This window comes from Physeter macrocephalus, chromosome 2 (assembly GCF_002837175.3).
Source record: "Physeter macrocephalus isolate SW-GA chromosome 2, ASM283717v5, whole genome shotgun sequence".
In the NCBI taxonomy this organism is placed as follows: domain Eukaryota; kingdom Metazoa; phylum Chordata; class Mammalia; order Artiodactyla; family Physeteridae; genus Physeter; species Physeter macrocephalus.
In genome coordinates this window covers 107,117,259-107,139,215 of record NC_041215.1, presented here as the reverse complement: position 1 = coordinate 107,139,215, position 21,957 = coordinate 107,117,259, and the positions used below count along the sequence as shown (strand labels likewise).

The 21,957-nt window shown below is 39.5% G+C and overlaps 1 protein-coding gene across 5 annotated transcripts in view; it reads left to right on the top strand.

The window, feature by feature from the left end:
- Positions 1-2,103: 2,103 nt before the first annotated feature.
- The window catches only part of RAPH1 (Ras association (RalGDS/AF-6) and pleckstrin homology domains 1), an 88,218-nt gene continuing 68,364 nt past the window's right edge, over positions 2,104-21,957 (top strand). For all 5 annotated transcript variants that reach the window (XM_024124535.2, XM_024124537.2, XM_055089519.1 and 2 more), the window contains exon 1: positions 2,104-2,312. The gene's annotated coding sequence lies outside the window, so the exon portion shown is untranslated. The remainder of the gene's footprint in view (positions 2,313-21,957) is intronic.

Below are 21,957 nucleotides of genomic sequence, written 5' to 3'. Positions count from 1 at the left end.
ATATGGGATCCTCCTGGACCAGGGCACGAACCCGTGTCCCCTGCATCGGCAGGCGGACTCCCAACCACTGCGCCACCAGGGAAGCCCTCAATGGTCTATTTTTTAAAGGTTTCGATGAAGTGAATATCTTCCCTGTGAAGTTATCACACAGCCTTGTTATAGCAGTTGATGAGAATATGGCATTACTATGTTTTGCACTCAGGTATGTATAATTCCAACAAACCTGGTCACAAGGGACACCGGGTGAGAAGCTATAGACACATTTGTATGAATTATCACTTAAAATGTTTAAAGCATTTGTTAATTTAAAAATATTTATTGTGCAAGGTACTATGCTAGACATTATGGCAGATATAAGGATGAATAAATTATTGCATTACATTCATTAGAAAAGATCATAACTCACTGAAATAATTATAATTAGAGGTAATGAATGATGAATTCCACAAGAAAGGAACAGAAGGCTATAGGAATTGGTCAGCAGCAGCATCTTCATTTATATGAGATAACATTATTCTACACAAGAATATTAAAGCGCCTTCTAGACTTAAAATACAAAACTGCAGGGCTTCCCTGGTGGCGCAGTGGTTGAGAGTCCGCCTGCCGATGCAGGGGACGCGGGTTCGTGCCCCGGTCCGGGAAGATCCCACATGCCACAGAGTGGCTGGGCCCGTGAGCCATGGCCGCTGAGCCTGCGCGTCTGGAGCCTGTGCTCCGCAACGGGAGAGGCCACAACAGTGAGAGGCCCGCGTACCACAAAAAAAACCCCACAAAACACAAAACTGCAGTTATGTTTCTAAAGTACAGACACCTCAAGTGTGAAATGCAACTAGTAACTGTACTGTATGGTTCTAAATAACCAGTTTGAAACAGATTATGTACCAGTTTGGAACAGATTGTGCAAAAGAGACCAAACCACTTCAAAGTCTTCAAGAATATCTGAAAGAAGGAATGTAATTAACCAATCCAGGATTTGGCCCCAGGACAGAGAAATGAACACTCTGGTTCTTAGAAAGGGAGCCAGGATCTCAAAAATGTACAGTAAATTTTTTGTGAAAATTCCAGATACAGATACTCTTACTTAGCAAGCAGATGGGAAGACATGGAAAAGGAATATTCACTGCAACAAATTCCAGGTCACACTCCGGATTTGTTAATTGTTTCAATGCTGTCAACAAATTTGCTTTGCATGTAACCAGGCAAAAATGATTTAATTCTAGTTTTTTCTTCCTTTGATCAACTTTAAAAGGTCAAAATAAAGATATAAATTAAAATTTAAGTCCAAGTCAAGCCTACATCAAATTAAGCAGCATCTGAGTAACTTAGAGCTTGGTGATAAAGAATAGAGTAAGGTGCTATCACCTTACTCCTAAACCATTTCAATAAGGGGTGTGTGTGTGTGTGTGTGTGTGACAGAAATTAAGAACGCAAGATAAGCAAATTGCAAAGCTAAAAAGTAATAGAACATAATTGAAATGTCCAATTTCTAAAAGCTTCCTAAAATAGTGCATGAAACTGCAGAGAGAGTCGTTGGCCAGAACGTGATTTCCTAAAAAAGGCCTCACACTGCAACAACGGTCAATTTAAGCGCCTAAGGCCCCATCTGATGGGTTGCTGGAGTCTTGGAATACTCCAGCAGGAAGGTGCAAGCATACAAGTCCTTGATAGACGTGCTCAAGGCTTCACTGTGTCCCAGGGCCCTCGAGAGAGGCCGCTGGACCTGCTTCCAAGGAAAAGCGAGCAGGGGTGGGACAGCACCGTAATTTTCCTCCCTCACTCATTCATTCTCCGATTCACTGGTTCCTGGAGGCGGTTCCCAGGGACACGCAGAGGAAAGGCGGAGCGCGGGCGGCCCCCGCTGGGTGCGGTCAGGCGCCTGGGGCTTGGGGTGAGCCTGGCGGGCCAGGGGGCGCGGACGGCGGGCGCCCGGGAGGGGCGGGCTCGGCTGCCTGCGCCGGAAGTGAGTGGCGGGTGGCGGGCGGGAGTGGGGGGAGCGAGCGGTCGGGCTCCCGTCGATCAGCCCGGCGGCCGCCCGGCCCTCAGCCCCGCCTTCTGCGTCTCGGCCGGACGCGGCTGCATTCGGATCCGCCGCCGCTGGGCGCTGCGGCCGCCCCGCCCGCCGCGCGCTCCGCCCAGCCCCCGCCGCCGCTGCCAGGGCGGTCGGTCAGTCAGTCAGTCACGGAGCGCGCGGCGCGGGAGCTGCGGACCCTCGCGGCGTCTCCGGAGAAGGAGCGCCGCGCCTGGGGAGGAGGCGGCGGCGGCGGCTGCCCAGCCCGGAGCCGGGCCCGCCGGAGGACCGAGCCGTTGCCACGGTGAGTGCTCAGCCTCGCTCTCGGGCCCGGCCCGGCGCGGGGCTGGGAAGCGCTGCCGTCGCTCCCGCCTCCATTTTCCCGGCGCCCGGCCCCGCCATCCGGGCGCGGTGCGTACGGCCGAGCCTGGGGCGGGGTCGCGGCCGTGGCCGAGGCCGGGGCCGGGGCCGGGGCTGGTCGGATCTTGCCCGGCAGGCGGCCGGCCGGTGTTTGGGGGTCGGCGGGGCCTGGGCTGTACCCTGCGCCCCTGGGGGCCGCGACGGAGGGAGACAATGAGATGCAGGGCCGCCTGGGGAGGGTGCGGTTGGGCTTCTCCGACCTGGCACCGGGGACTGGTGGCCCGGGACCGCGGGAAGGAAAGGACTATTCCCCCGACTAGCCACAGAAACCAGTGATTCGGTGTCTGGGGTTCCCTGGGTTTCAGTGCTCCCCATCTTTCGTAAATGAGTTCAGTGCAGAGATTTAGGAAGGCGGGGCACCTTCTGTGTCTTCTTTCTAATTAAGCAGGCTGAGTAATTACTCCGTTGCTTTTGAGCCCATCTCTTCTGCGTCTGTTTGCATTCCCGCCGGAAATCCAAACTGCAGTTCATGCGGGGGGGAGGGGGGGGAGAAGGAAGGCAGTGTAATAGTATTAGGATGCCTTCGTTTTAAGACGGTTTGAAAGATGTGGTTTCTTATTCAGGCGGAGTCTTAGGGTGTCCCCGCGGTGTGAGCTGGAAACCGCGTAAGTCATTGCTTGTGAGCATGAAGACGTGGCTTAGTATGAAATAAGAGCTTTGGGGAAGGGTGTAAGCGTTACATCAAATGTGACTTGTTTGTGTGTTTCTCATATATTCTGTGGGAAGGGCAATTGGGGAAATCTGAGCGAATTGAACGGTTTTCACGTGGCCTCCAGATAAGGGTTGGTGTTGTCGGCAGCATTTGTCTTGGTGATGTGGAGAGCTGCCTCTGTGTGTGAAGTCCGCGGTAAAGGAACAGTGAAGGTAACCAACCGGCTAGGGATGGGGCGTGATGGGGTTATTAAAAGGGTGGTAGTGAGTCCGTAGGAATTTTAATTCAGCAGGTATTTATGGAATACCTACTATCTGTTAGGCAGGGTGGGGGACATAAAGTGAACAAGAATGCAGCGTATAGCGGTGGAAAGAGCTCTTTGAAGCCAGGGAAACCAGGGGCGCCGTAAGCACTGGAATTGGCTGGTAGTGTGACGTTGGATAAGCTGTTGAACTCTCAACAGTACGGTTCTCTATCAGTAAAATGGGAATAACTAAGACCACCTGCTTACCTCCCGAGATGGCTGTCAAATGATTAAATGAGATAATGTATGCAAAATGCCTAACACCTTGCAGGGCACCACGGTGTTTTCAACAAATATTAATTCCTTTTCTCTCTAGCCTACTGCTCCCGAGATTTTCTTGGGGGAAGGCGGGAGAAGAAGTGAATGTAGGTAATTGTAATGCAATGCATTATATAATAAAATGTTGAAGGAGAGGTGCAAAATGGGGAAGTGAAGAGGCGAGGGAATAATTCTAAATTGGGAGCACTGGGGGGAAAATTCATGGAAGCTGTGGCATTTAAGTGGAACCTTGAAGGATGGGTAGGATTTCAGCTGATGTAGATGGGCAGGGTGAGGACATTCCTAGTAGAGGTGGAGGAATTGAGGAGGAAGAGCAATGGGGGAAGGGCAAAATTAGAGACACTTAAAGGCTTTTTAAGCTCTTGTTGAGTCTGACCTTCAAAGATTGTCTCTGTTATTTTGCTTTCTGTGTTGTGAATTTACCAGAAACCAGAATTAGTCTATTCAAGTAAGTACAGAAATGTCTACAAAGCTCAATACATGATATTTTGGATAAGACATTTTGTGGTATTTGGACTGCTTCTCTCTCCTGTTTGAATTTAATAAAGAATTATTTGTAGCTAGTTCCTTGTGATGAATAATAGTTCTATTTGGCAGAAAAAGCCGCTGATATGTCAGAGTCAGAGGTCTTACTAAGATTATATAGTAACTGGCTGAAAGATATGGAGTAGTGGGCATATACTGGGTGTGTCTCAAACTCTTGATCAGTATCGTTTGTTTTCACAAATATTTTAACACTTAATTTTCGGAAGAGGTGTTTTTAACCATTGTCTTTGGAAAGAATTAAAATGGCTTTTCTTTTGGTTTTGCTACCTTTTGGTTCCCACCCCATGCATAATTATTTATTAGATTAGCATGGTGGATGGCTATCACAATATTATTCACAGATTCTTGGACACACATTATAAAATCTCATGACTTTGCCTTGGTTCTGAAGTAGTTGAATGTCAACATTAGTATTGTTGATCTCAAACACTTATTTTAGGAAAATTAATATTAGCAAAACAAGATATGTGACCTCAAGCAAATCACTTTTCTTGGACCGTCAATTCCTTTACCTATAAAGTGAGAAATTTGGGTTAAATCACTGGCTTTCAATCTGTGTTTTACTGAACTCTAGAACTTTGAAGAGGACCTTCAGAGGTTCTCCAGATGTTTGAGTTTAATTGCATTAAAATTGTGTTTTAAACCCAGAATAATAAAAAGCAACTACTTTTTGAGATGCACTGTTTTAAGTGCTTTACATGTATTGACTTATTTCATCCTTGCTATAATCCTGTGATGTAGGTTCTGTTAATATGTGAAAAAAACAGGCACAGACTACAGAGCTATAAAGTGTCAGAGCTGGGTTTGAAAGCAGGCAGCGTAACTCTTAAGCTTGTGTTCTTAACTACATTCCTATATTGCCACCATAATAAAATAAATAACACATGCAATTTTTTTATTGTGGTGAAATATACAACATAAAATTTACCATTTTAACCATTTTTAATTGTACAGTTCAGTGGTATTAAGTACATTCACATAGTTGTGCAGCCATCATCACTATCCATCTCTAGAACTTTTTCATCCTCTCAAACTGAAACTCTACCCATTAAACATTAACTCCCCACCTCCTTTCCCTCTGGCCCCTGGTAACCACTTTTCTACTTTGTCTCTGTGATTTTGACTACTCTAGATACTTCATATAAACAGGATCATGCAGTATTTGTTTTTGTCTTGTATCTGGCTTATTTCACTTAGCACAGTATCTTTTTTTTGAATATCAAATTTATTTTTATTTATTTTGGGGGGCATAATTAAACCTTTATTTTATTATTTTTCTTAACATCTTTATTGGAGTATAATTGCTTTACAATGGTGTGTTAGTTTCTGCTTTATAACAGTGAATCAGCTATACATATATCCCCATATCCCCTCCCTCTTGTGTCTCCCTCCCACCCTCCCTATCCCACCCCTCTAGGTGGTCACAAAGCACTGAGCTGATCTCCCTGTAGCACAGTATCTTTAAGGTTCATCCATGTTGCAGCAGGAATCAGAATTTCATTACTTTTTAAGGCTGAGTAATATTTCATTGTATGTATATACCACATTATACCACATTTTGTTTATTCATCTGTAGATGGACATTTGGTTGTTTCCACCTCTTAGCTGTTGTAATACTGCTCTGAACATTGGTATAGATAACTCAGGTCCCTGCTTTCACTTCATTTGGGTATATACCCAGAAGTGGAATTGCTGGATCATATGGTAATTCTGTGTTGGCTTTTTGAGGAACTGCCACACCATTTTCTACAGCAGCTGCAGCATTTTACACTCCTGCCAGCACAAGGGTTTCAGTTTCTCCACATCCTCACCTCAACACTTGTCATTTTCGGTGTTTTTGGTAATAGCCATCCTAATGAGTGTGAAGTGGTATCTCATTGTGGTTTTGATTTGTATTTTTCTAATGATTAGTGATGTCGAGCATCTTTTCATGTACTTGTTGGCCATTTGTGTATCTTCTTTGTAGAAATGTCTATCCAAGTCCTTTGCCAATTTAAAAAATCGGGTTGTTTTACTGTTGCTGAGTTGTAGCAATTCTTTATATACTCTAGATATTAACCTCAGATCCATGATTTACAAATATTTTCTCTTATTCTGTGGGTTGCCTTTTCACTCTGTTAATAGTATCCTTTGATGTATAAAAGTTTTTCATTTTAATGATGTCCACTTCATCTATTTTTTCTTTTGTTGCCTGTGCTTTTGGTGTCCAAGAAATCATTGCCAAATCCAACGTCATGAAGCTTTTCCCCTGTGTTTTCTTCTAAGAGCTTTATAGTTTTAACTATTATATTTAGCTCTTTGATCCATTTTGAGTTAATACTTGCATATGGTTTTAGGTAAGGGTACAACTTCATCCTTTTGCTTGTGGATATCCAGTTTTTCCAGCACCATTTTTGAGAACTGTCCTTTCCCCGTTGAATGGTCTTGGCACCCTCGTGTACATATATATAAAATTTTCTCACATTGAAATCAGTAGTGCTGCATTGGTTACACCTGCTTAATTGGGGGGGGGAGCATTCCTTAGAATAAAGCTTCTTTTACTATCTCTGATTATTTGTGAATTTTAAATGGGTAAGGAAAGTTGTAGTTTGCAGTAAGTTTTTTAAAAATTCAGTCCTGTGCATGTCAATTCATATAGAATTGTCTAAACAGTACATTACTATGGCATATAAACTGCGTTTGGTTAAATGACAGGCAAGACTCAAGCCCATTCCTTTGGGGGTATACTCATCCTGTGTAAGTCAATTTGTTTAGTAACAAATGAACATGTAACCCTAAGTCCTGATATCATGTTACAGTATAGATGTTTTACAGCTCATTGCAAGTTTTAGGTTTTTCTTGTTTGCCTTGTAAGCAGTTTTTAGATATTGTTACTGTCATTTTGAAAGAAAATTTTCTTGTTTAAAAAATTTCTCAAATCAATTTAATTGAAGCATATCCTGAGACTGCAAAACAAACCATTAAAAGCTCCTAAGAAAACAAAACAAGCGCTGCTACCTACTTGCAACTACTTATCTGAGTGAAATAAAAACAAAATTTTACAGAAATAAATGTGTTGCTTAGGTGTCAAGAGTAACATCTCTAACCCTCATTTGTCTCTTTGAGTTTTTAATAAATTATATTTGAACATAAAATGGTATTAGCAGTGCTTTTGCAGTTATATATATTTGCCATGCTGCATAAGATTTCTTCTGGAAAAGTTTTGTTGTGAAATATTAGAAACCCCCCAGATTATGTCTAAGCTTCATCCTATGCTCTTATCACTGTTATTTTAAGATATAGTATTTACCACACTTTGGGGCAGATGTCTTAAAATACATCACTCATAACTTATAAATTGACTTTTTAAAAAGCATATGTTCTGCTATTCATAAAATGTATATTGTTACTCTTCTTTAGGCAGAGCTACGCATAATGGAGAAATCAAAGAAATAGTTATTCTCCCCTCCAAAATAGAGAGGATACTAGTTTAAGTGCAGGATACCAAGGAATCAGTAGAGAATGTAATTTAAGGGAGCAGAGTGTAAAAAGAAGCAGAAGGGACTGGGGTTTGTTAGGCTTGGAAAAGAAGGGACAAGTCATCCCTTTACAAGAGAAGAAAAGCAAGATTGCGTGGCCCATAATTGATGTCTTGTCATTTGTGTAGCACTAAAAATGTAAGCCCCCTGGTGAAGAATGGTGAAATCTGGAGAAAATTAGAACTGTGAACATATTGAATAGGCCCAAATATTGTAGAATTACAATAGTAAGTACAATTTTTTAATTGTATTTGAAAATTGAATGCTTTTTTGGAAATCACTTTTAGAATGATCTTACTAAGTTTGATATGTTTGAAGAAGAGTGTTAGCTAAGTCAGTACAGCAAAATAACTAGCAATGTGACTTGAAAATACAATATATTCTTTATGTATACCAGACTGTATGTGCCTCTATCCATGGTTCCAAGCATAGTTTATTTTCCCTAATTTTTCTAGTCAAAATTCTACTCATCCTTTGAGTCCCAGTTCCATTGCCACACATCTTTGTGAAGCTGTTTGATACTAAGTAGAATTCATTGCCTTCCTCTTCATTTCTCTAGACCTTATTTGATTTGCCCTATGTTGTAAATAATTGTATACTGTCTTAAATCCCCGATTCTGGAGTATTGGATCTAGTTTTACTCATCTGAAATGTCTCTCAGTCCCTTAAATATAATAGAAATGCAATAAAAACGGTTTTTTGTTTGTTTTTTTCCGGTACGCAGGCCTCTCACTGTTGTGTCCTTTCCCGTTGCGGAGCACAGGCTCCGGACGCGCAGGCTCAGCGGCCATGGCTCACGGGCCCAGCTGCTCCGCGGCACGTGGGATCTTCCCGGACCGGGGCACGAACCCGTGTCCCCTGTATCGGCAGGTGGACTCTCAACCACTGCACCACCAGGGAAGCCCTAAAAACGGTTTTAATGAGGACTTCCCTGGTGGCACAGTGGTTAAGAATCCTCCTGCCAGTGCAGGGGACACGGGTTCAAGCCCTGGTCGGGGAAGATCCCACATGCCGTGGAGCACCTAAGCCCGTGTGCCGCAACTACTGAGCCTGCGCTCTAGAGCCCGTGAGCCACAACTGCTGAGCCCGCGTGCCACAACTACTGAAAAACCCGTGTGCCTAGAGCCCATGCTCCGCAACAAGAGAAGCCACCATAATGAGAAGCCTGCACACTGCAACGAAGAGTAGCCCTCGCTCGCCACAACTAGAGAAAGCCCGCGTGCAGCAACGAAGACCCAACACAGCCCTAAATAAATAAATAAAGGTTTTAATGAAAGCCATCATTTGAAGAATTCTTTATGGTTGGTGTTACATCTCCTGAAAGGATCCATAAAAATCTAATAATGTTTATTTTATTTATAAAGAACAATTCTTTCTCGCCTTATTTGGTTTATTTTATAATGTAACAAATGACTTTAGAGACTTGTGAAGGGAATCAGTGATCCTCTTTATCTGTGAATAGAGTTCTTTATAAATGTTAGTAATGGCTCAAAAACCTTTTTGTTTACCCTAAGTTTTTAAAATAAATATTTGTTTTTTAAAGCAAGCGTAATGAATACAGTGCATTATGTTTGAAAAATCTTGGTTGTACTGCTTAGTAATACAGAAATTCCAAAGTCTGGATCTTAAATTTGTTTATTTTGGTACTTGGTTTTAATGCTTGTCTTAGCTAAAAGGCAGCTCATGCAGGGACACGTACCCCCAAAGAATAACTGCCTCTTTGGCTGTACTTTCTAAATGGAGATACTCATTGTTTAATTTCTATCCATCAATTATGCAGATTTGGCTAGCAGAGTTTGTCCTTTCTGTGCAAACCAATGTGAGGATTTGCATTTATATGTTTTAATAAATTATTCAAAATCCAGAGAAACTATGTATGGAAGGCATTTAAAGAATTAGAAAATGGTTTCTCTGTGTTTAGAGTGTGCAGGTATGAGTACTCAAGATGACACACATTGACTTCTTTTGAAATACAGTTATTTTCTTACTAAAAAAATGCTTCATTTACCTTTAAGGTACACATAGATTAACTATGTTTTTGTTTTTAAAAACAACTGCTAGGTAGCATACTGCTAACCGTCACTTATCACAGAAAGTCAGCAAATTTAGACTTTTTTTTTGTGTGTGTGTGTGTGTGTGTGAAAGATAAATGCTTAACTCATCTTTAAATTTGACAACTCTTTTAAAATACTTTGCCATGAGACAACCAATAAACCTGTTTGGTATGAAATACTTTTGGTCACTCCTCAACTACATCAGCAACATTCTGTAACACTTGGTGCTGTTTCTGCTTCAGCTTGTCTTTTGCTGCAGTAGTTGCATTTGAGGTTAAACCTTACTTCCCCTGCCCCAACTTTTTTTGTTGAGGTCAAAGCAGCTGCTTCATGAAGGATAAGATAATACAGTTTTTCCATAAAATATTGTTTCTATAAAGGAAATCATTTACCATAAGACTATGTCTTCCCTTGAACACCAGTCTCTTGTAGCAATTTACAGAAAGGTACGTTCTTTGTTTCATTTTTGAAAAAGATTCCAGCAAATAATATCACTCTTCCCTCCAAATATTTAGAATCACTTAGTACCAGAATACTTAGACTACTTTACATATATGATGTGTGACTGTCTGACAGGTGGCCATAATGAAGAGGCCAGTGTCGTTTTCTATGTTAAGGATACACATGTATTATATTGTATTACATTATATGGTACTTAAAATACATATGTGTATTAAGATAAAGATTAAATAGAACTCCTAATATGTTGTTCTTGTACTCTAATGGATCATCACTCATACTTCCTGGGTTATAATCACCTCCATTTTGGAAATCGCTATACAATCTTACTGAAGTACTATTGATAATAATGAACCTTTTATATTACGTTCCATTTCATAGTGTATAATATACATGTATGAAACCATCTTAAAAATAAAGCACAAGACAAGACGTTCTGATTTTCTTATTAATTAGAAAGAAATGTTTGTGGAAGAAAAATAGATAAATTTCAACAAAGTGAGGCCTTAATAAAATTTATTCTTTTAAAAAATATTTATTTATTTATGGCTGCATTGGGTCTTCATTGCTGTGTGTGGGCTTTCTCTAGTTGCGGCAAGCGGGGGCTACTCTTCGTTGCGGTGCGCGGGCTTCTCATTGCGGTGGCTTCTCTCGTTGTGGAGCACGGGCTCTAGGCGAGCAGCCTTCAGTAGTTGTGGCACGCGGGCTTCAGTAGTTGTGGCACGTGGGCTCTAGAGTGCAGGCTCAGTAGTTGTGGCGCAGGGGCTTAGTTGCTCCGCCGCATGTGGGGTCTTCCCGCACCAGGGCTCTAACTCGTGTCCCCTGCATTGGCAGGCGGGTTCTTAACCAGTGCGCCATAGGGAAGCCCATTAAAATTTATTCTTTACCACAGTTGAAGTTATTAGCTTATTTTAGAAGCTTCAGTTTGGATTTTACGTTATGCTTTCAGGAATTAGGGTGAATTAAAAGTACCCATTTAAAATTTAATTTAGTAATTCAGTAGTGTTGATCATTTTTCCATGTTCATAGTGAGCATTTTTTTCCTCGAATCTCTAGCAAGATAGAAAACATTTCCATGACTCTACCCTTTATCTTTCCCTTTCTCCTCTACTTCTGCAACTGCAGCCACAGTTGCTTCATCACAGATACATTTTGCCTGTTCCAGAATTTTGTATTAGTTGAATCGTATGTATGTGTTCCTTTGTCTCTGACTTCTTGCCCTCAGCATGATGTTTTTAGATCCATCCATGTTATTGCGTGTATCAGGAGTTTGTTTCTTTTTATTGTGGAATAATACATGCAATTGTATGAATATTGAATGTACCATAGATTTGTTTATCCAGTTTCCTGTTGATGGGCGCCTGGACTGTTTCCAATTTGGGACCACTGTGAAGAAAACTGCCCTGAATATTTTTGTACAAGTCTTTTTGTGGACAAATGTTTCATTTCTCTTGGATAAAGGAGTGGAATTGCTAGGTCATACGTAGATGTTCCTCTTTTTAAAGACTTGTATTTGAAGAACAATATACACATATATCATAAACGTACACTTCTACAACCTAAATACTCCTGTGTAACCAGAACATAGATGAAAAAGAAAATTACCAGTGTGCCAGAAACCCTCCTCATATTTGCTTTTCTATATGACTGCCTTGTCCTGGGTAGCCACTGCCTTGACTCCTAACTCTAATTTTGCTGTAAAGTTTTTTGGTTTGCTTGTTTCTTTAACATTTTTTTCTGCTTTATTGAGGTATAATTTCCACATGATGAACTGCACGCATTAAAGGATACTGTTTGATAAGTTTTCATACACCTGTGAAGCCATCACTGCAATCAAGATAGGGAACACATTCATCATCCCCCACTTTCTTCACATCCCTTTTGCCAGTCATGCTCCCCTCCACCTCTGTCTCCGTGCAACCTGTCACTGTAGATTAGTTTGAATTTTTTAGAATTTGATGTATGGAATCATACAGTGTTCTCTTTCAGTCATTCTCTCTCTCTAGTCTGGTTTATTTTTATGCAGAATAATGATTTTTTTAACAAGTCTATACAAAAGTCTTTATTTTAACATTTAAAAGAAAGAATCACATGTTCTTTCCCACAGCTTTACCAGACTGAACCATCTGATAAGTTACACGCACACAGGGACTTGGCAGGTTATTGCACAGCTTTTCAACGGGTTGAGTCAGGACCAAGTGGCCACCTTCCCCACAGCTGGGCTCTGAATAATGATTCAGAATAATGATTATAGATTGATATAATAGAATAATAATTTTTAGATCGATCCATATTGTTGTTTGGATTAGTTCCTTTTTATTACTGAATGGTATTACATTATGTGTATATACCACATTTTGTTTATCCATTCACCTGTTGATAGCTATTTGGGCTGCTTTCATTTCTAGCTTTTTACTAATAAAGCCGCTATGACATTTTGTACAAATGGAGACAGATATATATACACACATATCTTCATGAATATGTTTTTATTTCTCTTGGATAAATACTATGAGGACATGCTGATTTATGTAGGGTACATGTATTTTTAATTTTTTAAGGAACTGGCAAACTTTTCCAAACCTGTATCATTTTATGTATCCAACAGCATTATATGACAATTTTAATTACTCTACATTCTAGCACTTGGTATCGTCAGTCGTTTTCATTCTAGCCACTGGAATGGATACATAGTGGTATCTCATTATGCTTTTAATTTGCATCTCCCTGATTACTAATAATGTGTAGCGAATTTTCATGTTCTTCTTAGCCATTTGGGAAGTGACTGTGCAAGTCTTTTGCCCATTTAAAAAATTGGGTTGTTTTATCTTTTTTAATTTAGTTGTAGCAGTTCTTTATATATTCCAGGTACAAGTCCTTTATCAGATATATTTGTGAATGTTTTTTCTTAGTCTGTGGCTTCCCTGTTTATTTTTTAGTGGTGTCTTTCAGATAGCAGAAGTTTTGATATTGCACTTCATCAAAATGATCAATATTTCCTTTTATGGTTAGTGATTGCTTTGTCCTAATAAATCTTGGCCCACACTAAAGTTGCAGAGATATCTCCCTATGTTTTTTCCTAGGAGCATTATGATTTTAGCTTTCACATTTCAGTCTGTGATTCATTTTGTTTATGGTGTGATGTAGAGGTTGAACCCCACCCCCTATCCCATGTTTATACGATATCTATTTGTTCCAGCATAATTTATTTAAAAAAAAAAGTGCTTTCCATTTTTGTCAATTATATCTCAGTAAAGCTGAGGAAAACCCCCTTTCCTTTCCTCCTTTCCTACTTTGACATCTTCGTTGAAAATATTTGACAATAAGTGTGCGTCTATTTCTGTACTCTCCATTCTGTTACATTGATGTAATTCTCACTTCTTTTGCTAGAACTACATTGTCTTGATTACTTAGCCTTATAGTGAGTAAGAAGTCAAGGTAGAGGATATCCCCCAAGTTCTTTTCGCAGATTGTTTTGACTATTTTAGGTCATTTGCCTTTCCATATAAGTTTTAGAATTAGATATTGGGATATGTGTTATAATTAAATTGGATACCTAGTTCAATATGGGGAGAATTGGCTTATAATAATATAGTATCTTCCAATCCATTAACATGGTATATCTGTCCATTTATTTAGATCTCTAATTTCTCTCAGCAGTATTTTACATTTTTCACTTGGCATAGAATAAACACTGCTTGCTGTCCTATTTGTATAATTTTTTTTTTTACAGCCAAATCATACTTTACACAGCTTATTTTTATAAGTAAAGGTTTGTTATGGAGATTTTCCATTTGATAACCTTTATCTAATGCATAGATGAAGGGACCACCTGTTCTGATGTGACAGTGCTACAAATAGAGGAGACTGAAACATATCTTTAGAAACATTAAAGCAGAAGCTTACAGCTTTATAGTTATTGGCATAATTCTTTTGACTTGTATGGTTGTGGATATTAATATTTAAAGAGACTTATCTTTATTAGCATAGCCTAGTATTTTTAGAATCAGAAGTAAAAGAGAATCTTATCAGTTTAATAGGGGCATTAGTTCTTACCAGAGGAGTTTGCATTTTGAGTTTGCATTTTGTAGTTTGCCGTCTTTTCTTCGCCTTTTCATTAATAATACTAGTGGAAATATGCAACTCTCAGAAATGTATAAAGAAGAAAATAAAACATGATCCTACCACCCAGAACTGATTACAGTTAAAATTTTTGGTATATTTTCTCATGTGTGTGTGCGCATGCACATGCCTGTTTATATAGCTCATTATCGTATGCATAATTTAGTTCTTCTTTCATTTAAATGCTTGTAATCACTAGCATTTTCCCATGCATTAGATGCTTTATGAATAATTTACAACATCTGCATTATAATCCAGGATGGACAATAAAACACACTTGAATTTACTCAGTTTTTCTTTTCTTGTGGGATATTTAGTTGCCTTCCCCCCCAACCCCGTGTGTGTCTGTGTGTGTGTGTGTGTGTGTGTGTGTGTGTGTGTTTAATATTTGGCTTTAATGAGCATAGTTGTTCACAATCTTTGTCCCTGTTTTTAATGTCTTTCTAACATTGTTTTAAAGTCAGAAAAGTTTTAAACTGAAGTGTAAAATATGATAGACATCTACATACTCATCACCAGGAGTAATCAATTGTTTATATTTTGCTTCAAATAATTTGTTGAAGGAGAAGTAACAGATAAAACAAAAATCCTCCCCAGATAACAATTTGTGTTATTCTGGTGCATATTTTAGTGCATTTAACAAATGTCTGTCCATAAAATTTTACTTATTACTGTCTGTGCTTTTGAATTTTATAGAAACAATAAATTATATCTTCTAAAATTTGCATATTTTACTCAACTGTGTGGTTTGAAATTATTAGTACTGGTTCTTGTAGCTCCAGTTCATTCTTTTTATCAGAATAAGACAGTTTTTCCATTCCTCTTTTGCGGAGGGTTAGTTAGATAGAGAGGATGCCACAGTGAACATCCTTTACATTTCTCCCGGTGCTTGTATCTTACATGTTTGGGCACTTAGAAGTGGTATTGCAGGATCATAAGGTGCATAAACTCCAAAAGGCTCTCCAAAGCGGTGGGGAGTATATGTCCCGACCAGCAATGTTCTCATTGCTCCACATCCTCCCCACCCGCTGGTTTTATCAGACTTACTGTTTTTGCCAACTTGATGAGTACAAAATGGATACTATTTTTTTCTTTAGTATGTTTTTAGAAATATTGTTATTAGGATGGGAGCACAGGGTTCTGTAGCATATTCAGTGAAACTTTTTATCCTTGGAAATTGTATTCTTTCAAATATCCATTAAGAAATGTTTTCTAATCACACATTAAAACTTTTAAAGAGTTTTGAATAAAAAGCATTGTTGTTTATGTTTACTCACAGTGGGGTATAAGTGTTTTGTCTAAAGAAGTATTATCTGTCCTGGCTGTAAGACTGATATTAGAGAATTGCCTAAAATGCATTAACCCTTATGTTGTGACATCTGTGTAGGTAATTTAGATGATTATTTGGCTAACAGAACCCTTGACTGATTTTACTTCTTGTGAGCTTTTTGGGGAAACATTTAATTTTTAAAATCATGTACAGTCAAGTAAAAATGTAATATCCAGTTGTAATGTTTTTCATTTCAACAACTGACGACTGCTTATGACATAAGAGTAGAAATGATTTACTGTGGAAATTCTGAATGTATTATTCCTACAAAAGTTGTCTTCTCTAACCCTTTTCCCTACTGTGTGTGTATAATAATAAACATTTCCAGTTTAAAATATTGTAACATGTAGGCACATTAATTTTAAAAGTAAAGAATGTAAAAGATGTAAAAGTTCTGTTCTCTGTTGGAGATTGTAATAAAACTGCCTGAAGGCAGGGACCATGTCTACCCTTTAAATAGTTATATTCTCTGTGTTTTTCTGTACAGTGCCCGGCTCAGTATTTCACTAAGTATTTGTTGGATGAACGATATTATTTCTTGCTAAGTAGTAATCTTAAGTGAAAAATAACTCCTTTTTTAGTACAGATAAACACAGACTTAATTCTGTGTGAACCTAGAATTCTGTCAGTGTTTATTCTTAAATGGTAATATTTAAGCTTTGGTTTTTCTGGTCTTCTGAGTGAGAAGCATGCAAGTAATGGCAAAAAAAGTGGTAGTTTTTATTATAAAGAAACTCAACTCTGGATCTATTTTTAACTGAAAAAGAAAGCTATCTTTTTAGCCTAAGGATTCACTTGGAGTCCCTCTGCATGATTTAGGTGTATTTTAGCCTGTGAACGTCCAGTTCTCTCTCCATGACTTCTGACTGGACTTCCTTATTGTCTCATCTCTCTGCTCCTGTATCTTTGCTCCTAGTCCTTGTGGGCACAAAGCTCTTTCCTTTATGAGCCAAGGGTCTGATAAATTTAGTGACTTTATTGACCATTTGGAGGTTTACAAGGGAGAAATCACATGATGTGTAGCCTTTTACCATCTTACAGCCTCTGCACCCCACCTGTGGCTACTTTCCCCAGCCAGCTCTTCAGACCTGCCACCATTTTTTTATCCTGTAGAGCTTTCTCAGAACTTTAGTCCCCCACTCTCAATGTATTTTTCACAAGGAGTAGCACTGTGTTGTGTTGTCTATTGCTGTGCAATGGATCACCCCAGAACTTAGTGGCTGAAGACAGCAGCAATCATTTTATTATTATTTCGAATGGTTCTGGGCGTTGCCCTGGCTTAGATGGTTCTCACTGGGAATGTCTCATGCAGTTGCAGTCAGGGGCAACTGGAGCTGGAGTCCTCTCAAAGGATTCCTCACTTACCTGTCTGGTGGTTGAAGCTGGGACCTCAGCTGCGGCTGTGGGCTAGTTTCTACACTTAGCCTCCTTCTGTGGCCTGCGCTTCCTCACAGCGTAATGTTTGGGTTCCAACAGCAGCTTTCCAAGAGAAACAGCAGGTGGAAGCTGTTAGCACTTTTGATGACCTAGTCCCCGAAGTCACTCAGCATCACTTCCTCCATAGTTCATAGGTCCTCCCCAGAGTCCAGGGAAGGGAACATAGACTTTACCTCTCAATAAAAAGAGTGTTAAGGCAGATTGTTGTGAGAAGAGCAAACGAGACTGGGGATATTGTTGCAGTCATTTGGAAACTATCATCTATCTTACTATATCAGGTTAGGTTTACTGATCCCCAGCTGAAATTCTGATGAACAAAATTATCCACTTTCTTTTGTCTGAAAAAATTTCATTACAGATGATGAGGAAGTTATAGATACGTTCAAATGCCACTGCCTTTAAGAATGAAGGTTAGAAAGTAATCTTTAATCCTGCTGTCTCTGTTCGTTGGAGCATTTCAAATGTACAAATGTGTGGACTCCATCCCAGTCTCCCAATAATTAGAATGTACTGGATGGACCTCAGGCATATATTTAAAAGCTTCATGGCAACCTATCAGAGAGGCTTCAAGCCTTCTGCCTGTACTCCACGTGTATTTACCAGTGCCACACAACCTTCCTATGGACTCATTAACAGTTTGAAACTTCCCTCCTCTCTTTCTATTCAAAGTATATGATATCAACAGAAAACAGTGGTAGTCTATACTAGAGTGCTAAATAGTGTGATATGACTGTAAGTAAAAAACTGAAATTTAAAAGAACATACAAGCTGTAGTCATCAGGGCAGTTTCATAAGAGTGAACTTAAATTGGATCTTGAAAAATAGATGGAGCTTAGATATGTTTTGTATTGATGGGAAACTCTTCTACTCAATTGGTTGTGAACATTATTTTTTTATTGAAATATAATTGATATGAACATTATCTTTAATCATTTAAACACATATCTTGGAGATGGTCAAATGGATCATTTTGCTCTCAAATGTGAAGATTAAATGCAAGGGATCTCTTTTTGACATAGTAGCTATTTCTATTTTGCTTATCTATTTCAGACATGGTTTAACAAAGTCAAAGGCATTCCTCCCTGTGACAGCCTCTGAAAGACTACGGTAGCAGTTTATCATTTTTTTCTATGCCCAAATTATGGAATCTGATTTTAAGTAAATCTGCCAATGGTGTTTAAACCCTTTTAAATGGTTTCATCAACCACCTTCTCAAATAGAGAAGTAAAGAAAACATCATTGATAGAAGCTGGGCCACAGTGAAAATAGGAAGCCCTCAGTAGATGTTACCTGTACGTCAGACACTGTAGTCTTTAATGTAGATTATTTCATGTATGCTTCACCATAAGGATGTGGGATGATTTTACAAATGAGGAAACAGGTTTAGGAAGATGTAAAAGGACTGATACAAGTTCATGGAGCTATTCAGTATTCAAATCAGGTAATCTAATAACTGGAGAGCCCCAGCTCTTAACCAAATCAAGAAGTTCATTTTCTTCATCTGGGAATACATATGAAACAGTGATGGAAGAAAGGACACCACTTAGCCATCTGTGGAATGACAAATTGTAACCAAGAATGTCTTCTTTTTTGTATATTGTGGATATGGCTCCAGTCATGTGAACCTTTTAGCTATGATCAAAAACAGTGCACCAAAGTTAACACTACCTGACCATTATTAGATTTGGCCAATGTGGTGAGATGAGAATCACTGATATTTTGAAACCTACCCCCCCCTTTTTTTTTTTTTTTTACCCCACATGCTGTTTAGCCAAAACTTATAATGGTTAGGCATTGTTACTGGTTTCTTTAGGGTTGTAGGAAGATTAGTGAAGTTATTGGTTTTAATTTTTATTTTTTAAAAATTTAATTTTAATAAAATTTTAATTTTTTGTTTAAATTTTGTTGAGAGGTTAATAAAGAACAGGTAAATTTTTTTTTATTTTATTTACTTTTTAAAATAATTTATTTTATTTTTGGCTGCGTTGGGTCTTCGTTGCTGCGCGCGGGCTTTCTCTAGTTGTGGCGAGCGGGGACTACTCTTCGTTGCGGTACGCGGGCTTCTCATTGTGGTATCTTCTCTTGTTGTGGAGCACGGGCTCTAGGCGTGCGGGCTTCAGTAGTTGTGGCACATGGGCTCAGTAGTTGTGGCTCGCGGGCTCTAGAGTGTAGGCTCAGTAGTTGTGGCACATGGGCTTAGTTGCTCCGTGGCATGTGGGATCTTCCCGGACCAGGGCTCGAACCCGTGTCCCTGCGTTGGCAGGCGGATTCTTAACCATTGCGCCACCAGGGAAGTCCCAGGTAAATGTTTTTAATCTTTCCTCTCTCTGAGACTTTCTTTGCACTTCAGTTTCCTCATTATAATAAGATGGAAGTGATACCACCTGCTTTCCTGCTTTTTTGAACTAGAGCAGTGTACTCCCAGACTCCCCTAGGTGTGTCTGTGCAGATGCACACAGGGTTAGGGATTCAGAGGGATTGGGAATGCAGAACCATAGAATAAATGTCACCATTATCCTGGAGCTCTAAATTTATTTGATGATAGGCAGTTTTAAACACTTTTTCTATTTTAACTTATAGAGTAGAATATAAAATTAATATGAAATTTTAAGATAAGATAGTTGAATTCAAAATAAATTTTAGGTGTACAGCAAGCCCACCCCAGGGATATTGCTCATTCTGTCACTGGCAGCCACTTTTCATACTTCTTGGAATCCATGTTTTGTTGTGCAGTAAGTCAAATTTAATTCTTTCTTGTAATCATGACCATTTCTACTGTTCAGACAAATGAATAGATTCTGGGAGGTAAAACCGAAAGCCATAAAAAAACCCTAAAAGTATTAAATTATTAGAAGTCAAGCACCCTGAATAAGTTCTAGACTCCTGCTGAGACTTCATTTGTGTTGGGAGTTCAGGTTGCAGAGAAGGTGGAAAAGCAAGCTGCCTCAAGCCTCTCCCTCCCCTTAAGCAGTATGCCTAAAGAGTAACTGGAAAAAAGCTGCTTTTCCTCTGGAATTAAGACTGGAGAGAGAAGACTGATAAATTTGAAGGGATTTAGAGTGAAGTCAGTAATTAAATAATAGAACTTCAGTCAAGAATAGGTTGAGAAGGGTGGGGAGAGGCCTTTGGATTTAACTAGTCCTTTTTTTTTCCCCAGACTTAAAAAATGAGGCCTAAGGATTTAAATGATTTAGCCCATAGTTTCTGCTAGTTAGTGGCAGAATAAGAATTTCCAGTTTCCTGACTCCTTACCCCAGCTGGCTTAGGCTAGGAACATCTTGCAGACTTTCCTTAAATGGACCAGCTTTTCAGTGTTATTAGATAATAAAGGTTTCTGCTCTTACTAATTCATATTTAGGGCATAAAAATGAAAGGTTTACTTACTTGAGTTTTCTTGTTAGCCAGAATTTGTGTTAAAATGTTAGAGGATGTTTATTTAGCATCTATTGTTTAAACATCCCACAAACTCGTTCTGAAAATTTCAGTTAACTATAGACTCTCTCCTCTTTACCCAAAACAAATCTTGACCATCAGTCTTATTATTTCCATTTTTGGCTGGTTAATGTCAGGAATAATGAGCCATCTCTGGTTGGTTTTCTGACTCCTGCCACAATAAAATACTAAGATATGCAAAGATGGAGGCAGAACTACTTTATGTGGGATTTACTAGTAAAGTGATTCTCCCCAACCTTGAGTTTCTATTCAGAATTCTGGTTAATTCTAAACATTTGTTTTAGCAACTGTATAAATTTTGGATTTTCATATGCAGGAATTTGGATTCGCTCCTTTGAAGGATAGTGAGAGAGGGACATGATGGAACAGAATGGGGAGAATCTAAAGCGATGGTATGTAAAGCAGGTTGCAGAACAGGATTACAGAATTTTAGAATGAAACCTTGGAAAGGAGAGAAAGGATGTTGAGAGAAGAGATACATTGTGATAAATGTATTGATAAACTTCCTTATACTTTGAATTGAATAAATTATTTGCTTAAGACTAGTTTGAGTTAGGTTTCTGTCACATGCAGAAACCCTTACTAATACTCATTTAATTTTTAAAAAAATTTTTTTATTTTTGGCGGTACACGGGCCTCTCACTGTTGTGGCCTCTCCCGTTGCTGAGCACAGGCTCCAGACGCGCAGGCCCAGTGGCCATGGCCCACGGGCCCAGCCGCTCCGCGGTACGTGGGACCTTCCCGGACCGGGGCACGAACCCGTGTCCCCTGCATCGGCAGGCGGACTCTCAACCACTGCGCCACCAGGGAAGCCCCAATTATTTATTTATTTATTTATTTATTTTTGGCTGCGTTGGGGTCTTCGTTGCTGCGCTCGGGCTTTTCTCTAGTTATGTCGAGCAGGGGCTGCTCTTCCTTGTCGTGCAGAAGCTTCTCATTGCAGTGGCTTTTGTTGAGGAGCATGGGCTCTAGGTGCGCGGGTGTCAGTAGTTGCGGCACAGGGGCCCTAGAGCACGTGGGCTTCAGAAGTTGTGGCTCAAGGGCTGTAGGGTGCAGGCTTGGTAGTTGTGGCACATGGGCTTAGTTGCTCTGCAGCATGTGGGATCTTCCCGGACCAGGGCTCGAACCCGTGTCCCCTGCACTGGCAAGCGGATTCTTAACCACTGCACCACCAGGGAAGTCCCGGACTCATTTGTTAATTTTTATAAGAGAGTCATATAACACAGCTGTTGAATCAGATCATATTTTTTTTTCTAAACCATTCCTCTATTACAGAGAAATTAATTTTAAATGTGTTGGTTCCTTTAAGTTAGTATTTTTGAGAGCCGGATAAATTAGCCACTTTTTTTTTTTTTTTTTTTTTTTTTTTAAGAAA